Raw genomic sequence first — 8,162 nt, forward strand, 5'->3', positions numbered from 1 at the left:
TCTCCCTCGACCATCTATTTCATTCGTGTGGTGCCTCTTCAGCTTTCCATCAATTGTTTCAACCGGTGAATTCTCTTTTGTTTGACAGACTTCATCTCTTTTCTGGTGCACTCAATTCAAGTTTTTTACGGGTTGATCACATTCCTTTCATTGGATCAAGTGTTCTCCTTGCTCGTTTGCCTCTAGCCATTCAATCATTCTGAAGTGCGGAAGACATCTCAGGAGATTCGCCTGTGTTCCAATTAATTTGAGGTTGTCACCTCATTCAAATATTTCAATTATTCTGGTGCATCACCTATCTATTCAACATCCTTTCCAAAGGTGTTTCTTTGAGTGGGCCCTAACCCACAGGTCTTTTCCCAGGATCTTGCCTGACTCTTCTGCTTTCCCGGAGCTATTCGCAAATCCTTTTTGAAGTTTGACGTAAGTATGAATTTCATCAGTCAGATCTTTTCCAAGATCAATTTCAAATCATTTTCTTTGTTGGCTCAACCTCTATCTTTTCCATTCTACCGGAGTATCTAAGTATTTTGGTGGTGTTTTCCCGTCGTCATTTGCAGACCGAAGAAGAGTTTTTCCTCTAAATCTTGTCCGTTCTCTCGAAGTTTCGTGGTTCTAGCTTCATGTTATCCTCGCAAATTATTCCATTTGTTAGATATTCTTTCCTTAACCATCTGGAGTATGTCAGGAGTAGTTTTCCCATTTCTTTCCACCGGAGGCCATCGTTCCAGAAGAATTCTTCGTCCTCACATTTCAGCTACCGTTATCCAATTATCCCGGTGCTTCGTTCAAGTGCTCTTTAATCATCTCATGATCTCTTTGTTCTTTGCATCTAAATCCCCTCTAGCTTATTTGTTCTTCTAATTTTTCCCGGTGATTCATTCTCTTTCATCAATCATTTTCGAATTCTTATGGTGTTTCGTTCAAGATTCTCTTCTTTGATTATCATATCAATTCATTCGTTCTTTTCAATCCTACCGGCGGTTCATGAAGACTTTCTCAAGTTTTATGACATATTCCCCTTAATCCTCTTCAACAAGAATAAGTTGTATGCAATCCATTGCTTCTCATCAATTAACTGATGAAGGATAAGCATAACATAAGTCTTATTCTTCTTTCATACAAGTGAGTAATCCCTTCCTTCAGAGTTTGTTCTTGATGAATAAATTCTAGTTTCAAGTCTTTTCATCTTTTCTTTTTCGGAGTTCAAATTTCCTCGGCCATTTCGTCGGAACCTCCATGTAAATCATCGTAAGGCTCATCTTATTCTTTCTTCCTTCATTCTATCTCATCATCCTTTTGTCACCGGAGTTCTTCATGGTGGTTCTTCACGATTTAATTCATTCTTCAAGAGTTAATCAAGATTTTGTTGGAGGAGTTCAAGTATCTTTTCTTCTCGCGTCTCGAAGCGCAAATAATTCTTCCTTTTGTCTGAAGTGGAGTTTTGCATTTCTTCTTTCTTCTTAGCTATTCAGACATTTGTTGTGGTATAATTTCACCTCAAGTTTTGATTTGTTTTTGATAAGTCCACAACAAGCTTATTCTTTCGTTGTTGATTTTTTCAACAACTCCGTTCAATCCTTCCTTCTAAGTTATTTTCATTCAATTCTTTCAATTCTTCCGAAGGCATTACATTGTTCATCTCGTCAAGTGCCATCCCATTGGGTGAAGTTCATGTTCTATTCCTCCATGTTTCAGCCGGAGTGCTGCCTAAATCCTTTCAGTCTTATTCGTTTTCTTATCTCGTTCTAACCGGAGTGGTTTCATAGTCTATCTGATTCCATGAGCTTCCGATTCTCGTCATTCTCGTCGTTCCTCTCTTCTTCTCGAGTGCTCTCAATTCTTTGATTCTTCTCTTGAGTTCTTGTTTCACCTCATCCCTTTTCCCTTCCGTGTCGGTCCTAAGATCTCGGGACGAGATCTCTTGTTAGTGGAGGAGTGTTGTAACGCCCCGGATCCGATGCGCCAGGTGTCTGCCAATTATTCGCCGTCGTTGCCATGTCATTTGCTTGCATGTTGCATTTTTGCCATGCCATCATGTGCATTGCATTGCATACGTGTTCGTCTGATGCATCCGAGCATTTTCCCCGTTGTCTGTTTTGCAATTCGGCACTCCTATGCCCTCCGGCGTCCCCCTTTTGTCTCCTGTCGTGTGCGAGTGTTAAACTTTCTCGGAATGGCCCGAGGTTTGCCAAGTGGCCTTGGTATAGCACCGGTAGACCGCCTGTCAAGTTTCGTGCCATTTGGAGGTCATTTGATACTCCAACGGTTAACCGGGTAACCACAAAGGCCTCTTTTGTCTTGCAGCCGAACACCCCTCCAAACTGGCCCAAAACCCATCTAACTCCCCTCCATGCTCTCGGTCATTCGATCACGATCATGTGGGCGAAAACCGCTCCTCCTTTGGACTCTCCTAGCTCCCCCTACCTATATAAACACCCCTCCCCCGAAATTCGTGGATCGATTCCACCCCTAACCCTAGCTTTTTCCCCTCTCCGCGCCGGACGTGTCCGTCCGCGCCGGACAAAGCCCGCACTGCCGCCTCCGCTCCAACCGGCGTCCGCCACGTGTCATCCTCCATCGCCCGCGTTGTCGGCCCGCCTGGCCCGTAGCGGGCCCTCCCGGCCCGCGTGCCCCGCCACCCGCGCCCGAGGCCCCCGCCTCCCACACCGGCTGCGGCCGCCGCCGCGGCACCTCGCCACCCGGTCGCCGCGCCGCCCATGCCCTCTCCTCCTCGCGCCGCCGCGCCAGATCCGGCCGCCCGGCCCCGGATCCACTACCCCTCGTCCTCCTCAGGCCGTCTCCCTCCTCTTCGGCGGTGCCCCGGCGAGCTTGCGTCGCCGCCTCGAAGTCCGTGCGGATCTGAACCCAAAGGTTGACCCCGAAAATCCCCAAGTCCCCGTAATTTTGCATATTCTGGTGCCCCCTTTGACCTGCCATAACTTGCTGCATATTGCTCCGTTTCGTGCGCGTAATATATCAAAATGCTCATTGTGAGATGCTCTTCATTACATTCCATTGAATCATGTTCATTTGAGTCCATCTTGATGCCTGAATCATCGTTGCAAGAGTGCTATATAATGTTGTCTGCTGTCTGTTAACAGAACATGTTCATTTGTCGTTTTTGCCATGTTTGATGTGTGCATCCTATGAGGTTGATGTCTACATGTGTTTTGTGCTACATCATGCCATATTTACAGGGGTGTATGCCATGTATTTTTGTGATCAATCTGGTCACTAGAACAAGCATGCAAACTAGGCTTCGTGATGTTGCTGATTTCAGTCCCTGTTCTGCTGTTATTTTTATGCCATGTAAATTTGATGCTACAGAGAGATCCAAGCATATTTTGAGGTACTTCAGTAAGGATGTTTTGAACATATGGTTTTTCTATAGCCGTTCATGTCCCTGTATGCAATTATGGAGTAGTCTAGCATGTCATTCTCTTGCTCTACTTTTGCTATAAAATGTTTCCTGGCAGATTGTTTACATGTTATTCAATTTTGCCAAGGTTGTTGTAGTTGATCCTTGCATGCTATGAACTTGTTCTTGCCTTGGTTAGTTTCATAAACATGTCTTCTTGTTGATGCTATGCTTATGTTGTCATGCGATGACTTGTGGTGAGTGAATCGAGCTCGTGAAGTAGTGTACTTGCTGTTACTGTTTTCCTAAGCTGAATCTGTTATTTTGTGATGCTATGTAAACCTGCTGCTAAAAGTCATTCTGTGCATAATCTGGAGATGTTCACTAAGGATGTTTTGTTACACATGTCATTCTATATCCATACATGCCCCGGGTTGCATTTATAGCCAGCCGTAACTTGTTGTAATCTTGCTCGCAAATTGCTAAATAATGTTGCTGTCAGCCTATTAACATTAAGTTCAGTTTTGCCATGTGTTTTGCTAGTGATCCACGCACCCTATGCACTTGCTCTTGCCATGCTTAGCTTCACAAACATGTCTTCTTACTGTTGGTTGCCTTGTCATGCCATTTATTGCTCTTTGGTGAGTGGTACAAGCTCACCAACATGCCTACTTATCGTTGTTCCTGCCATGTTTGAATCTGTCATATAACTTGCCATGTTTACATGGGTGCCATCATATCTTCTGATCCTTTTTGGCTCATGGTCAGTAAAGTACTTTTGTTCTATGCATTTAGTAGTATCATTGCATGCCTTTTTTTGCCATGATAAGTTCCTGTAGAATGTTGTTTGATAGCTCTAAACATTGCAACCTGATGTTATTTCTGCAAAGTCTGAAACTGTTATTATTTGCAATCTTGCCATGTGTGTTTGAGCATGTTCTATTGATTTATGGAGATAGCTCAGTGTTCATGTTTTGTCATGCTTTACCTGTACATCATGTCTATGCCTTTTGTTTTCATATTGTGGTACTTTAGCATGCTGTTTTGATGCTTGCAATATGCCTAGTTGCTGTTTTGGACAGCTTGTCCTTTAAACTTGTATAGAGTGTATGTGTTGAACCGTTGCTCCGTTTTGAGTGTGCTCCATATGAAACGTGCTTGATTTTGCATGTAGTTTCATATTATCATGTGGCATCCTTGATTTGAGGTGTTTGCTTGATGTTTGTATGCATTTTGCATCAATGCCATGTTTAACTTGTTTTGCTCATATCTTCTAGGCCGTAGCTCCAAATCTAATGAACTTTATATGTAACTTGACTAGAATCTCGTGTAGATCATCTCGTTGCATCTTAACTTGTTGTTTAACAACTTCAACATAAGGTTTATTCAGATCTGGACAAATTTCGAAATTTGCATATGAGGACTTACCATAATTGTTATATGTTGTTCCCGGCCTCATTTAAACTTGCCTTGGTGTGTTGCTCTTGTTTGCATCATCTCTGGCCATGAGTAGCTTCATTTAGCCTTGTCATGCATCATGCTTGGTTGTGCATCATGTCTTGTATATGTGTGGTATGTTTACCATGTTGTGTGTTTCTTCTCGATAGTTCCCGTTTCGTTGTGATCGTGAGGATTCGTTCGTCTACGCTTGGTTCGGCTTCATCCGTTCGTCTTTTTCATGGACTCGTTATTCTTCCTAGCGGGATTTCAGGCAAGATGACCGCTACCCTGGATCTCACTACTATCATTGCTATGCTAGTTGCTTCGTTCTATCGCTATGCTGCGCTACCTATCACTTGTTCTTCAAGCCTCCCAAATTGCCATGAACCTCTAACCTTTGACACCCTTCCTAGCAAACCGTTGTTTGGCTATGTTACCGCATTGCTCAGCCCCTCTTATAGCATTGCTAGTTGCAGGTGAAGTTGAAGATTGCTCCATGGTGTACAGGATTATGTTGGGATATCATAATATCTCTTATTTAAGTAATGCATCTATATACTTGGTAAAGGGTGGAAGACTCGGCCTTATGCCTGGTGTTTTGTTCCACTCTTGCCGCCCTAGTTTCTGTCATATCGATATTATGTTCCCGGATTTTGCGTTCCTTACGCGGTTGGGTGATTTATGGGACCCCCTTGACAGTTCGCTTTGAATAAAACTCCTCCAGCAAGGCCCAACCTTGGTTTTACCATTTGCCTCACCACCACCTACTTTTCCCTTGGGAGTCGCTCTCTCGAGGGTCATCTTTATTTTAGCCCCCCTGGTCCAGTTCTTGTCTAAGTGTTGGTCCAAACCGGGCAGACTGCGGGGCCACCTCGGGGCAACTTGAGGGCTGGTTTTACTTGTAGGCTGACCTATCCGGTGTTGCCCTGAGAATGAGATATGTGCAGCTCCTATCGGGATTGTCGGCGCATCGGGCGGCTTTGCTGGTCTTGTTTTACCATTATCAAAAATTCTTGTAAACCGGGTCTTCCTGGGAGAAGGTATATCCTTCGTTGATCGCGAGAGCTTATCATGGGCTAAGTTGGGACAACCCTGCAGGCTATAAACTTTCGAAAGCCGTGCCCGCGGTTATGTGGCAGATGGGAATTTGTTAATGTCCGGTTGTAGATAACTTGACACCAGATCCGAATTAAAACGCATCAACCGTGTGTGTAGCCGTGATGGTCTCTTTTCAGCGGAGTCCGGGAAGTGAACACAGTTTTGGGTTATGTTTGACGTAAGTAGGAGTTCAGGATCACTTCTTGATCATTGCTAGCTTCACGACTGTTCCATTTGCTCTCTTCTCGCTCTTATTTGCGTATGTTAGCCACCATATATGCTTAGTCGCTGCTGCAACCTCACCACTTTACCCCTTCCTTTCCCTTTAAGCTTTGCTAGTCTTGATACCCATGGTAATGGGATTGCTGAGTCCTCGTGGCTCACATATTACTACAACAACAATTGCAGGTACAGGTTATGCGATGATCATGATGCGAGAGCGATGCTTGCTTGCGTTGAGTTCTTCTTCTGCTTCTTCGATCAGGGGATAGGTTCCAGGTCGGCAGCCTGGGCTAGCAGGGTGGATGTCGTTTGTGTTTCTGTTTGTGTTTCATCTGTAGTCGGATGGTGCTCTTATGTAAGATGATGTTGTATTCGTGTGGCATTGTATGCCTTATGTATGTATCCCTATCTTTTATGTAATGTTGATGTAATGATATCCACCTTGCAAAAGCATCTTCAAGATGCGCTTCTATCCTTGGTGGGACCTTCGAGTTCCTTTAGTATAGGGTCGCATCTTGGGCGTGACAGGGACCCCTGGTGTTCATCTTTTGCCAGTATTTTTTATATTTTCTGAAACTTATCTCCGAGGATTTTCAGGTCATCCCGAGAACTTTTGTTTTCTACACATAAAACAACATCATGGCAGTTCTGCTGAAAACAACGTCAGTCCAGGTTAGTTTCATTCAAGTCATGCAAGTTAGAGTCCAAAACAAGGGCAAAAGTGTTTGGAAAAGTAGATACGTTGGAGACGTATCATCATGCTAGTGGATTAATTGTGAATTGGAGGAATACTTGTGTTGAAGTTTGTGATTCCCGTAGCATGCACGTATGGTGAACCGTTATGTGATGAAGTTGAAGCATGATTTAATTTTTGATTGTCTTCCTTATGAGTGGTGGTCGAGGACGAGCGATGGTCTTTTCCTACCAATATATCCCTCTAGGAGCTTGCGCGTAGTACTTTGTTTCAATAACTTGTAGACTTTTGCAATAAGTATATGAGTTCTTTATGACTAATGTTGAGTCCATAGATTATACACACTCTTACCCTTCCACTATCTCTAGCCTCTCTTGTGCCGCGCAACTCTCGCTGGTACTATACACCCACCATTTACCTTCCTCAAAACAGCCACCATACCTACCTATTATGGCATTTCCATATCCATTCCGAGATATATTTCCATGCAACTTTCCACCATTCCGTTTATTATGACACGCTCCATCATTGTCATATTGCTTTTGCATGCTCATGTAGTTGACATTGTATTTGTGGCAAAGCCACCTTGATAATTATTTCATACATGTCACTCTTGATGCATTGTATATCTCGGTACACTCTGTAGGACGCATCTACATCACTCGGACGGCCCGCGCATCGTCACTCCGCGGGACTCCTCTACATCACTCGGACGGCCCGCGCATCGTCACTCCGCGGCACACGTCTACTTCACACGGACGGCCCGCGCATCGTCACTCCGCGGCACTCATCTACTTCACTCGGACGCCCCGCGCGTCGTCATTGGTTGGTCACCTCATAACCACTCGACCGCTACGGGCGTCGCCAATCGGTTGGTCACCTCATCACCACTCGGTCACCCCGTGACACAGTTTTTACAATCTCATAAATGATAGTTATTCTTTTTTATATGCTCTAAATCCCCCCAGTGGGTGACTTAGTTGCGAATCCGTCTCACCTAAGTTTAAAAAATCCTGCCGAGTGGAGAGCAACCCTCCCACTCAAGGGCTTAGCTGCAGTCCATTACTCGCCTAAGTTTCAAAAAATCCTACCGAGTGGAGAGCAACCCTCCCAGTCGGGGGCTTAGCTGCAGTCCAGTACTCGCCTAAGTTTCAAAAATCCTACCGAGTGGAGAGCAACCCTCCCACTCGGGGGCTTAGCTGCAGTTCAGTACTCGCCTAAGTTTCAAAAACTCCTACCGAGTGCAGAGCAACCCTCCCACTCGGGGGCTTAGTTGCAGTCCAGTACTCGCCTAAGTTTCAAAAAATCCTACCGAGTGGAGAGAAACCCTCCCACTCAGGGGCTTAG

The sequence above is a fragment of the Triticum dicoccoides genome, chromosome 5B, assembly GCF_002162155.2.
Source record: "Triticum dicoccoides isolate Atlit2015 ecotype Zavitan chromosome 5B, WEW_v2.0, whole genome shotgun sequence".
NCBI classification, from domain to species: Eukaryota; Viridiplantae; Streptophyta; class Magnoliopsida; order Poales; family Poaceae; genus Triticum; species Triticum dicoccoides.